The sequence below is a fragment of the Mauremys reevesii genome, linkage group 12 (genome assembly GCF_016161935.1).
Source record: "Mauremys reevesii isolate NIE-2019 linkage group 12, ASM1616193v1, whole genome shotgun sequence".
Lineage (NCBI taxonomy): Eukaryota > Metazoa > Chordata > Testudines > Geoemydidae > Mauremys > Mauremys reevesii.
Window position 1 is genome coordinate 39,825,394 of NC_052634.1, and position 12,829 is coordinate 39,838,222.

A 12,829-nucleotide genomic window follows, 5' to 3' on the forward strand; every position below is an offset into this window, starting at 1 on the left:
TGAGGGGGGGAGAAGGTGCTCAGCACCCACTGGCAGCCAGCTCTCCCCCTGCTATGGGCCTTGTGGACAAGCTCCTGCTGGTCCCCTTCAGCACCTGTCCCCTGCCAGTGATCAGCTGGTCAGTGGTGTGTAGGGAGAGGACTTGGGGGTGGGGGCAGGGCCTGTTGCAGACCAGCATTCGTTCTGCGGCCAGCCTCACAAGGCGGTAGGAAAGCAGGGCCAGCCCCCGGGTGGGGCCTCTGACCGTTCCCACTCAAGGGGCTCCTTTTGGCAGTGGGGCAGGAGATATTTCCCACAAGAGGCTTTTTTCCAGCTGCTGAGAAGCACAGAAGTACCGGTGTTTGCTCTTGCGGTGAAAGGGGTTAATACGTTTAGGCGGCCTGGCTAGCTCAGCTGGCAGCACCTCTGGCTCTTACTCTGAAGGTTGAAGTTACAATTCCCTGTTTGGGTGCTTGGGGCTCCTCTTCAACAATACAACACACAATCTGCTTAAGCCCCCACCCAGTAACCTGGGGAAACTAACCCTGGCCACTGGGTGCCTCTAAGAGGTGATACTTTCCCCACTCACAACCACTGAGTGTAGAAAAGAAACTTTAATAAAAAGGAGGAAAATCAGCTTCTATTAACTTGGGAAAACACCACAATCAGGATTCATAACACAACACTATGAGCAAAACACCCACCCACAGTGCGCTGGGCAGTGGCCTTTTGCCTCGGGCTCCTAAATCCAGACCCCAGAAGCTCTGTGGATGTGCCCCTCCCTTCACTGCACCTCACCCACAGCTGCTGTCCTGGGTCAGTGAAAACCCAGAGTTCACCTCTCACCTCCCGGGGGGAAAGCCCCTTTCTCCCTCCGCTGTCTGGCCACATTGCCGGCCACTTGCCGTTCCCCCCTGTCACCGCTCTGCTGGCCACCCTCTCTGCTCTGGGACGTCTTGTGGTCCCACCAGGGCGGAACAGGCTCCTAAAAGCAGGGCCGCCCAGAGCCCGAACAGTATCCCCACCCCTTCCACTCAACCCCACACCCCTGCCCCCCCCCATCTCCCGAAGGTCCCGCTCCTACGCTGCCTCTTCTGCCCAAGACCCTGCCTCCTGCTCACTGCTCTGCACCCCCTCCCCACCCTTACAGTCATTACAAAGTGGCAAGGCAGAGCCCTCCCATTTTTAAAAGCCCTGGGGTGTTGTTCCCCCCTGTTCAGGCAGCCCTGGGGCCCTGCACGTCACACAGCTCTCCTGATTTCAGCTGTTAGTGAGGAGCCTCACTGCTAGCGCAGACTGGGCAGTTTCTTTCATGAGAGACACTGTCCCAAAGAAGGACTAATGCTTAGAGCTGGTTCTCAGTGATTTCAGTTCTGTTGGTCTGCAGCAAGACTCTCCATTGAGTCTTAACCAGCTCTGTTATTACACAGGGAAGAACAAAAGGGTCAAATGGGGCCTGGAATCCTTAAGAAGAATCCACCTCACCAAGTACAACACTTGTCGCTACCTGCTCTCAACCCCACTGAGAATGTTTTGGGGTCACTCCTTGCCTGTATCAGCCTAGGGGGTCTCAGAGAATGATAATTAACAAGTGCTCCAGTGGTGCAATTGGTTAGCGCACAGTACTTATAGGGCAGTGCTGAGAGGAGTTATGCTGAGGTTGTGAGTTCAAGCCTCACCTGGAGCACTGGTTTTCATTAACCAAGTGGTGTCACCCCCTCATTTGCCCCTGTGGAAGGTAGAATTCCAGCCCGGGGGACCCTGAGGAGGGGAGGAGTCAAAAATGCCCCCTTCACTTATTACCTCCTCTCCAGAGCGCAGATGAGAATCTACAATCCTTTCTCCCCCACCAGCCCCTGTGCCAGGATCCCTCAAGCAGAGCCTGGAGTCCTGCCCATCCTTGACCCCTGAGCCTGGAGGAGAGGGCAAGGAGCCATTGTTAGAGGGCTTTCCCTTCCCTGCCCACTTCCCTGGCTCTTGTCACACAGACAGAAAGCAGCAAAAGGCCAGAAGTCGGAAGCGCAGACAAAGGGATGTTTACTGGGGTTAGTTTCCAAGCAAGCAGATTCTGAAGCCCTTCACACCAGTCGGGCTTATCTCTATAGACCGACAGAGTCTGTTCCCCAGTGTCCCCTTCCCAGCTCTGACACCGCAGTTCTTAAAGTCTCGGCCTGTGCAGGCAGCCTGAATATCTCTATTCTAACAGCCATTGGTCCCTGTGGAAAAATGATCTATTCAGGGTTCTCCCTAGACATTTTGGTGCCCTACACGGCACCCCCATACCCCAGCCCGAGCTGGCAGAGCGGAGCAGACTGGGGCCAGGTCACTCCACTTCCCGCCGCCCGGTAATTGCAGGGCAGGCCCGACCCCACACTCACGGGCGGCGGGAAGTGGGTGATCGGCCCCAGACTGCTGCACTCTGCTCCGGGCCTTGGAACTTGGGGGGTGGGGGGGAAACACCCCCCAGCACTCACCAGCGGCGCGGCTGGGAGCTGGTGGAGCAGAGCAGGCTGGGGCCAGGTCATTCCACTTCCCACCACCCAGTGAGTGCGGATCGCCTGATCCCTCCTGCCATCCACCGGGATGTAGCTCAGGAAGGGGCGGAGTGTGGGGAACTGGGGGGGGGCCGGGGCAGGGGCAGCTTTCCTGGCTGGCTCAGCCAGCCGGGGGATCGAGTTCGCTGCTGGAGCAGTACACAGCTGCGTAGGGCACCAGGAAATTTGGGGCAATTTGGTGCCTCCACATCCCTTAACCAGGCAGTGTCCCTGTGGTGTGGGCTGTCTGCATAGGTCCTTTCTCAATCTTTCTCACCCTCTTGTCTTGAGTCTCCTGTGTCTTTGCTTTCTAAACACAGACTAACTCTGGCTGTTCAGAGGAGGGGAGGCCCATGCCTACGCGTGGCCAGCAGACAGAGACAAAGAACCCTAGCCAGCCTGCTCCCTGCCATGCCAAACACCCACTGAAGGCCACCCACAGACCAGCATGCGGGGTGGCTGCTGATGCTCTGTGGCCAACACCAGAAGATGGTAGGAAAGCAGGGCCAGCCCCCCTGGTGGGGCCTCTTACCGTTCCCACTCCAGGTGCTCACTTTTGCAGTGGGGCAGGAGATTTTACCCCAAGAGGCTTTTCCCCAGCGGGCGAGAAGCAGAGAAACACCCAGGCTCCCAAGGTGCTATGTAGCAACCCCCCTCCAGCACAGGGACAGGCGCACACTTGGAAGAGGGAAACTGCTCCACACTCTAGCCCGGGCAGCCGCCCATTTTCTTTGGCAAGTCAGGAAGGGCAAAGGCGAGACTGGAAGCACCTGGGGCTCATGCCCCAGCCTTTGTGACGCCCACCCCCCCAACTCCTTCCCGAGGCTCTAGCTGAAGCCAGAGCATTGGCCTGAGCAGCCAAGAAGAGGTTCCAGCCCTGTAGGGAGCAGGACGTTCAGCCCAAAGGTAAAACTGCACAAGCACAACCACGAAGGGACATGAACCGTCAATTGCCTGATCCAAACTCAGATGCCTTATCCATTAGGCCACATGGTCACATATAATTTCTCCACGTACGTCTTTAGAGAAGATGGACACTGTGTTTCTCAGACTCGGGTCATCTACTGAGGGGGGTTGAGACTCTCTGGGCACAGAAGTCAAGTTCCCTGCGAGATGTGAGACTTAATTCTATGGAGCCGGGTGCAGGGCTTTGGCAGGGAGGCTCAGGCATGGGGGACTGGGGTGCAGCGGACGGACCGGCTGTCTAGGTACAGAGATTTAGTTGCACTGAGGCACAGGAGGGAGGAGGAATCCTGCTCATGGTCAGTGGCTGTGCAGAAAAAAGGGCGTTGATTCCCCCATCCTAAATGGGCTGGTTGGCTTGACCCTTCTCCCCTCTGCAGAGCATGGTGGGGATTGCAGCTCACCCTCTTGGAGGGCAGCTCCGGTGGGGTGGGGCAGGGCAGGGCCTGTGGTTTACGTTCTGCGTTGCCTGGTGCTGGGCCATTGCACAATCCCCAGCCACGCCGCACAGCGCGCCCCGAGAGGCGGTTGGGGGCCAAGCAGACGATCCAGCACGAGGGGGGAGAGGATGTGTGGTTGGGGGGAGGAAAGGCCTTGGGCTGCACTGGGGGAGTGCAGAGCAGGGGTGACACCCCAGAAACCTGCAGCAAAGGGATGGACAGGTGGACTGGGTGGATAGAAGAGGCAGTGAGCCTAAAAGGGAGGGGGCCTAGTGGGCAGCGCAGGGCGGGGGCTGGGCGCCAGGGACCTCTGGGTTCTATCCCTGGCTCTGGGAGCGGAGCGGGGTCTAGAGGTGAGAGCAGGGGGACTGGGAGCCAGGACTCCTGGGTTCCATAGTAGCAGCTGCTTTTCCTGTGTCTCCCTCCTACAGATCCCAGCCCAGCCCCTAGCAGAATCTGACTGGGGGGGGTCGCCCTGCCACTCCAGACTCGTGATTTGAACCCCTCCCCCCATGGGCTCTGACATCACGGAATCTCCTCCCCCCGCCAAGTCAGAAAGTAGGAGCCCCTCCCCGCATGCGGAGGAAGCTAGTGAGTTTCTTGGGGGTCGCTGGCAGAAGTGACAGCACCCACCAGACACCCACTCATGGTTGCAAGGAGACCCCCCTGCACAGCCCCCTGCTACGAGGGCCAGGGCACCCAGCCAGGGTCAGGAGGTGAGATGGGGTCGCAGTGGCAGGAAGGGTGCAGAGCTGGGGGTGGTGCCAGGTCTGGTGCTGGCGACATGGTGAAAAACCACACTGCTCCCCCGCAACACACACACACACACACACACACACACACACACACACACACCCCTCGCTCCTGGTGTTGGAGGGGAACAGGTGAAAGGACAAAAGAAGCAAGAGACAAAGAGACAGGAGGGAGGGGGGGATGGAGGAAAAGGTGAAACAAAAGGACAAACCCTAATGTCCCCAGTGATTATAAGGGACAAAATCCCAGGTGCAGAATAAAATTCTGCCTCCTTAAACTCGTGGTTTCCATGCCTAGAATTCAACGGTCACCAGATGGATCAAACTGAACAGGTTTCAAACCTCGAGGAGGCTCTTACCTTCTAAACAGGGACGGCTGTTTTCTAGTAAAATCAGGAAAAGGGGAGGAGAAAACTCAAAAGAGGATCCTCCTGGCGCTCACGTCCGTGAACCCGAATACTCTCTCAGTCCTCAAAGAGAGACCTGGAGAGGGAGACTTGCTGAAGCAAAGCCACAGGGGTCTGTGAGGTTTCCCTGGCCTCTCGCCCCTGTCCTGCCTGGCTGATGTCACCATCTCTCTGTGAGGTCACCACCTCCCCACCACCTTTGACCAATAGTCTGAGGTCCTGCAAAAAGCCTTTGTGATGTCACTGCCACACCCCTCCCTTGCTGTGCTAATGTCCTGCCCCTGGCCAGGCACTTTGGAGGTTTGAGCTACTCCCTGTGGTCACCCCACTCAAGGAGCGTTCGTTCTAGGAAGCAAGCCGGTTAGACAGGAAAACATCAGACTCTGCTCCCAATACTACACTCAATATTTCAGAAATTAGTCGCCTTTATGGCCAGAAGAGACCATTAGAGCATCTATTCTGCCCCCCTGCATATCACAGGCCTCTGTATGACACAAGAGCTACTTTTGGGGCAAACACATTCCAGAAAGGCATCTAGTCTTCATTAAATGACATCAGGAGATGGAGAATCCACCACTTTCCTTGGTAGCTTGTTCCTGTGGTGAATCATCCTCGCTGTTGAATATTTGTGTCTTAGTTGTAATATGAATTTGTCTCTTTTCACCTTCCAGCCATTGGGTCTTGTTAGGCCTTTCTCTGCTGGATTAAAGAGCCCTTTAATACTCAATCTTTTCTCTCCATTAAGGCACTTCAACACTTCAATGAAGTCACCTTTCAATCTTCTTTTGATAAGCTAAACAGGTTGAGCTCTTTCAATAGCTCACTAGAAGGCATTTTCTCCAGCCCTCAGAACATTTGGTGACTCTTTGCTGCCCCAGCTCCAGTTTCACAACATCTTTTTCAAATGAGGACACCAGAACTGGAGGCAGTATTCCAGCATCAGTCTCACTGATGCCGTGTCACCTCCTGTGACGTTATTGACATAATCTGTAACTGTATAGATCACCATTGCAACAACTGTTCTATATTTGCAGCCAATATGGTAGAAAGGTTGTCGTGTAAGGGGTCTATGGAGAGGTTCTGATTGGCTGATTATAATTATGGAACAATGGGATAGAGAAACCTGCACCACTGAAAGTACAGCCATGAAGAAACCACACATCAGCCTTGCCTAGCTGGCAAGAATCAAGCCTCCACAGAAAAACCCCTATGGTGTCATAGCCCAGCTCCCTAAGCCCTCATCACACCCACTTAACACAGGGGCCTTTCTACACTATGGCTCTGTTCTCACTGAAGGGTCATTTCCAATTGCTCAGACCAGCTTCCCCAGCACACTCACTGCTGTGCAGCTCTGTACGTGTGGCCATGGCTGAACAGCAAGAATTCCTGCTCATTTCCCTACTGGCTGGAGCATGGCTAGAGTGTGTCTGTGGTTAATGATGCTGCTGTAGATTGTTCATTCGCTGCCTTGACAATTCAGACAGTCCCTTTTCCCGTCATATCGCCAGCACCTCTGTGAGTCCAATAGCAGGGCAGGTTTTTTCTGGGCACTGAGATTTTTCAGGGAGTTGGTGGCTCCTTTCTTTCCTCACCCTGGAGTAACCTCAGCTTTTTATTCCATCCTTGATGACTCATGGAATAACAACAGCAGCATGAAAAGGAGAGAAAATATCTCACTGCCGGGGGGCGGGGGGTGAAGGTGGACATGTCCCCTCTGTCTGACCATTGCCATTGCAGGAGAGAAGGGTTCACTGGAATCGAATGCCCTGACTCAGACAAGAGACACAGGGAGGTTTTGCTGTTCATGGATCCATGCAAAGGAAATTGTGTCTCTGTGTGAAAATGGGGAGGGAAATGAAACGCCCACATGGTGGTGCCTAAGGCAGAAGGGACCCCTATAGGATTAGAACAGGACACGTTCTCAGGCAGCATGTTTCTTACTTTGCCCATCTGTCAATTTTGATTATTATCGATGGAAATATTTTGCCATTGGGTCATGTGTTTCCACAGAAATTGACATTTACCAACAAACACATAATTCTTCCAGTCCTGCCGAGTCTGCCCTTGGTGAGTTTAGAGAGACACATTCCCTCTTTCCATTCCCCATGCCAGGCCTGTGCTCTCCAGAGTGTCAACTTCCCATACAGCTGGGATCCTTCCCTGACCTCCCCTCAGACCTCTGCCCCCCACCCAGTGGCGTAGCCAGGTTTTCAGCATAGGGGGAGCAAAAAACATAAAAAGGCGCCCCCCCCTTGGCTCCCCCTCTGGCCACGCCCTCAGACCAGAACCTCCCCCGCTGCTCACCTTCCCTCCTGTGCTGCCGCCCATCCCCAGCTCCTGTCCCAGCGCTTGGCTGTGTCTGCACCGGCCAGCAGGCGCAGCTTCCACGGCGGCCTGCTGCTGCCGCCCTGCAGCTCCTCTGGCCGTGCAGCTGGCAGGCACCGCTTCCGTGCCTGCCAGCCTGATGGGAAGTGGCTGCTTCTGCTGAATCCCGCCAGCTATGCTACTGCCCCCACCCCTACTTCTGGGATCCCCTCTGAACACTGCCCAACTCCCCTGCTGGCAGGATCCCTTCCCATTCCTTTCATTTCCTGCCTCCCCTCTGAGCAAAAGCTCTGGACTATTCCCACACTGGGAATTGAACCCAGGCCACGTGGGTGAAAACCAGGAATCCTGACCACTAGACCATATGGGACTTGCACAGTTGCTAATCCATTTACACATTCACTAACACATTCACACATTCACATTCATTAACATTTAAAAGTAGCCGTTCAAAAAACTTCAAAAACAGACGTCAAAGAGAATCTGCAGAATTACAATTTATTTGCAGACTTAACACCATTAATTTGAGCTTGAATAGGGACTGGGAGTGGCTGGCTCACTACAAAAGCAATTTTCCCTCTCTTGGTATTGACACCTCCCCAGCAATTATTGGCAGTGAACCACATCCACCCTGACTGAATTGGCCTTCAACACTGGTTCTCCCCTTGTAAGGTAACTCCCTTCATGTCATGTTCCAATATATATTTATGTCTGTATCTTCAATTTTCACCCCATGCATCTGGGGAAGTGGGTTTTTGACCCACAAACGCTTATGCCCAAATAAATCCCTTAGTCCTTAAGGTGTCACCAGACTCCTGGCTGATTTTGTGAAATAAAGCAAAACACATTCTAAGCTGATCTTAACCCTTTCAGTGCCCTTACAAACTTAGATGCTTCTCACCACAGGCTGGCTGGTTGCTTTTCAGCCGGGGTCTCCCCTTTGATCAGCTCCTCAGTCGCTTGGTGTGGTGATGGCTGTAGGTAGAGGTGAAAGAGAGAGTTAAAGCTTGGCGAATGACTCTCCTTTTATCATGTCCTTCCTTCCCCATTGGCTTTGTGGCCCTCTTCAGAGTCAGGTGAGCATCACTGCGTCTCTCCAAGCAAGGCTGAGCAATTCCTCTCATGTGGCCTCATGCAGGTGATGGCTGATTCCCCCAACTTACAGCATAGTGACAACATATGCATGAATGGTGTACATAGATGGATAGAGAAATGACTTTCAGCAGATCATATCCTTTCCCCTGATACCTTACAAGTCATGCTCTATATGTAAGATCATGATTATATGAAAATGAGGAATATGGGCAGTACAGCTGCTCCTCCAAAGGTCTAGAATGTCACACTGAGATTCTATTTTCATTTAAAAAATAAACTAATTGGAGATATACCAATCTCCTAGAACTGGAAGGGACCTTGAAGGGTCATCGAGTCCAGCCCCCTGCCTTCACTAGCAAGAACAATTTTTGCCCCAGATCCCTAAGTGGCCCCCTCAAGGATTGAACTCACAACCCTGGGTTTAGCAGGTGAATGCTCAAACCACTGAGCTATCCCTCCCCTCAGTGGCCAATTTTGACCTCTCTGCCTAACACTTATAATCACTTACAATCTATCTTTCTGCAGTTAATAAATTTATTTTAATGTTTTATACTTACTTGTGAAATTGTCCAAAGTGCTTGGGAAAGCTGCTCAGATTACAAAGGCTGGTGCATGTTCACTTTCTTTTTCAGGAAGTGGTGAATTAATTAATGAGCTTGCACTTTTCAAGAGGTTTTGAGCCGTGTAAGATGGTACATTTCTGAGGTGCAAGGCTGAGGGCTGGGGAGATATGCTGGTGTCTCTCTATGTATAATTGAGGAGTGGCTTATAGAGCATTCATACAACTTAGTTGGGTGCATTGCTGCATGTTGTTGGCTGAGTGATCACAGCACATGGAGGGGGTTTTGCTGCTTGACACTAGTGCAGCATTGTAAGACACAGCCCAGGCTGGAGAGATAAGAGGACAAAGCAGTTCCACAGTTTGGGATTGTACCCCACGGATCCCACCACACAGAGATCCTGCTGTGACCAGCCGTGGTAATACTGTGCTTAGGGCCCTGCCTTGTAGCTTCAACAGCTGCACATGCAAGATGAGTTACAGTGACCTTGACCTTGTTTCCATGTTTATCCAAAGCCTCCTTTTGGCAGTTGTCAGCAAAAAGACCCATTTCTTTTGCAAGCATTTGTATGGCTAGCCAGAGTCTGGCTTCTCCATTAACAAAAGATTGACCAAAGGGACAAGAGGAGGCACGTTCAGCAAGGCAGCACTGGATGCTGGATCCTGAATCTGCTCTTTATCCAGCAGCTCTCTTGGCAAGCTCTGCCATGGTGCCACGCTCTGGGACTTCTCCCGAACTGCTCCATTTTTCATCAACAATAACATGAAAAGTGAAAGGACAGTCATTCTCCATTTCCTGCAAGCCCTGCAGAGAACCCTCTAGAAGGGGCTCTGTGCACAGATATCCCCAGTGAATTGCATGGGCGCACAACACAGGGTCTCCTGTCACAGCAAATTGCAGCGGAAGCAACCTCCTTGCCAATGCCAATAGCCTTTTCATCAACACCAGACTGAGGATTTGATTCTCTCCAATGCTCCATTGGAAAGAAGCCTTTTCCTTCACAAGCAATTACTTGGATTGTCAAGGGAGGTCTCTTCTGTTTCCTAGAAAGACACAGGAAAAAGTGAGCAGAGGAGACAAAAGCTATAAAACAAGGCACCACTGAGAGTTGAACCCAGGATCTCCTCTTTACTAGACAGGTGCTTTAGCCTACTAAGCCATGGTACCTTCTCCAGCAGGCCACTTGCAACCACTCCACTTGATGGTCCAAGACTACACCTTCAAATTCCAAAGTAAAAATGTTCCCCATTTCCCTCAAGACTTGCAGACCTTGAGCAGGCTGGCTCAATGCACAGAAAGCCACAGCTGAGCTGACAGAGGGCTTCTAACATGCGCTTCTCCCACAAGCTGCTGTGATCAGATACTGATTAGTGCTCTGTGTTTCAGTCACAGCAGCTTCAGCTCAACTCTGAGTCATGGTAACCTTTCCATCAGCTCCAGATTTACCACTTAACACTTTCCAAGACTTAGGTGCAAGGAAGGGTCTCTGTGTCTTGAACAAGCACTTACAAGGATTGTGCAGTGAGGTCTTTTCTTTTCATTAGAAGAAATAAAGAAAGGAGCCTGACAGACAAACTAGGTTCAGCAAGGAAGAACTAGCAGGTCAAGCCAGGATCTCCTGGGGAGTAGGAAGGCTTTTCAGCAAGCTCTGCCCAAAGATCACTATCCAGAGGCCATTTCCCACAGAGTCCAGTTATGGTTACAGACCCATCCTGAAATTAGAGCAGGATATTTTAAAGCTTTATCTCACAGTAAAGTAACACAATTCAGCCATGTTGGCACAGAGGAGAAAGCACTCCTTCATTTCACAGTTATTGCTACTGATCTCACTGACAAGCTTCCTTTTCTCAGGGCTGCTCCCAGCACAGGGAGTTTTCCTCTTCTCCTTCCAGCTGTGGTGACAGGACTGCAGCAGCTCCCGGATGGCGGCTTTGCTCTTTCACTTATATCCTTCTCTTCTTTGGCAGAAGCTGTGTTTGCCAACAGTTTAATCCATAGCTGAGACCTCAGGTACCAGCAGCTAGTTACAAAGGCTCAATTCCCATCGCCATCAGTGGGAGGTTATCCAGGGCTGCAGGATTTGGCCCATGGACAGTCAGGTGCTACAGCAGCTACATTCTTACGTGGTGAGTCCTGCAGCCTATTACCAAACTGCTCTGCCTTAGTCTGCAGGGGCCTGACTTTTGAGAATCTGGCAGAAGAGAGACCCTGGAGCAGAGAAGGAAAATGTCCTCAGCAGTCACAGCTGGCAGGAGCAGCAAAGACTGAGTATCAGACACACTTTTCACCAGGACAATAAATGTGCACAACCCCTGATATATTGTCAATTCACGCCCACACCCAAGGAAGCCCTATTCTGCTCTATTACACTCTCATGGGATGAGAGGGAAGGTCCTCTCATGGGTAAATAACTGATTACAAGGTAGGAATAAATGGTCAGTTTTCAAAATGCAGAGAGGTCAATCGTGGTGCCCCCAGGGGGTCTGGGACAAGTACTATTCAACGTATTCATAAACGATCTGGAAAAGGGTAAACAGCGAGGTGGCTAAATTTGCAGATGATCCAAAACTACTCAGGAAAGTTAAGTCCAAAGCAGCCTGCGAAGAGTTACTAAAGAGCTCACAAAACTGGGTGAAAGGGCAACAAAATGACAGATTTGTTGATAAATGCAAAGTGATGCACATTGGAAAACATAATCCCAACTATACATATAAAATGACGAGGCCAAAAATAGTTGTTGCCACTCAAGTGAGGGATTTTGGAGTCACTGCGGATAGTTCTCTGAAAACATCCACTCAGTGTGCAACGACGGGCAAAAAAGCAAAGAGAATCTTGGGAATCATTAAGAAAGGGATAGAGAATAAGACAGAAAATATCATATTGCTTATGGCCGACCACATGCATTGGCCTCCCCTCAGGCAAGGGACTTATAGGCCCTTCTGCCAGTTGGTGTTGACAGCAGCAAGGGCTGGGTTCAATGTCTAGGGGAGGAGAGCAGCAGAGAGGGAGGAGGAGAGAGAGTCCCAAGTGCAGAGTGCAAACCAACCAGCTGAGGGTCTCACAGGAGTCCTGAAATAACAGTAGCTCCAGGTCCCATCAGGGCCGCCCAGATGGTAGAGTAAGTGGGGCAATTTGCCCTGGTCCCCGCAGGGGCCCCCACAAGAGTTTTTTGGGGCTCCTGGAGCGGGGTCCCTTCACTAACTCCGGGAGCTCTGGAAAACTCTCGTGGGGTCCGGGCCTCCGGAGATTCTTCCACTCTGGGTCTTCGGCGGCAATTCGGCGGCGGGGGGTCCTTCATGAATGAAAAGTGACTTCATTGAAGTGTTGAAGTGCCTTAATGGAGAGAAAAGATTGGGTATGAAAGGGCTCTTTAATCTCGCAGAGAAAGGCATAACAAGACCCAATGGCTGGAAGGTGAAAAGAGACAAATTCATATTACAACTAAGGCACAAATATTCAACAGCGAGGATGAACAAGCTACGCAGGAACAAGCTACCAAGGAAAGTGGTGGATTCTCCATCTCTTGATGTCATTTAATGAAGACTAGCTGCCTTTCTGGAATGTGTTGCCCCCAAAAGTAGCTCTGGTGTCATACAGGAGGCCTGTGATATGCAGGGGGTCAGATTAGATGCTCTAATGGTCTCTTCTGGCCATAAAGTCGACTAATTTCTGAAAAACTGAGTGTAGCATTGGAGCAGCGTCTGATGTTTTCCTGTCTAGCCGGCTTGCTGCCTAGAGCGAGCAGCTCCTTGACTTGCATCTGAAGAAGCGGGT

At 51.8% G+C, this 12,829-nt stretch overlaps 2 non-coding genes and 1 pseudogene across 2 annotated transcripts; 1 reads left to right on the forward strand and 2 right to left on the reverse strand.

Annotated features, from left to right (window-relative positions):
* LOC120375816 overlaps positions 1 to 12,829 on the reverse strand; it is a 647,258-nt pseudogene that overhangs the window by 258,883 nt on the left and 375,546 nt on the right.
* TRNAI-UAU lies at positions 1,573 to 1,666 on the forward strand. Its single transcript has 2 exons — positions 1,573 to 1,610; positions 1,631 to 1,666. It is a non-coding gene; the product is annotated as a tRNA-Ile (tRNA).
* Positions 7,699 to 7,770, reverse strand: TRNAE-UUC. The gene has a single exon. It is a non-coding gene; the product is annotated as a tRNA-Glu (tRNA).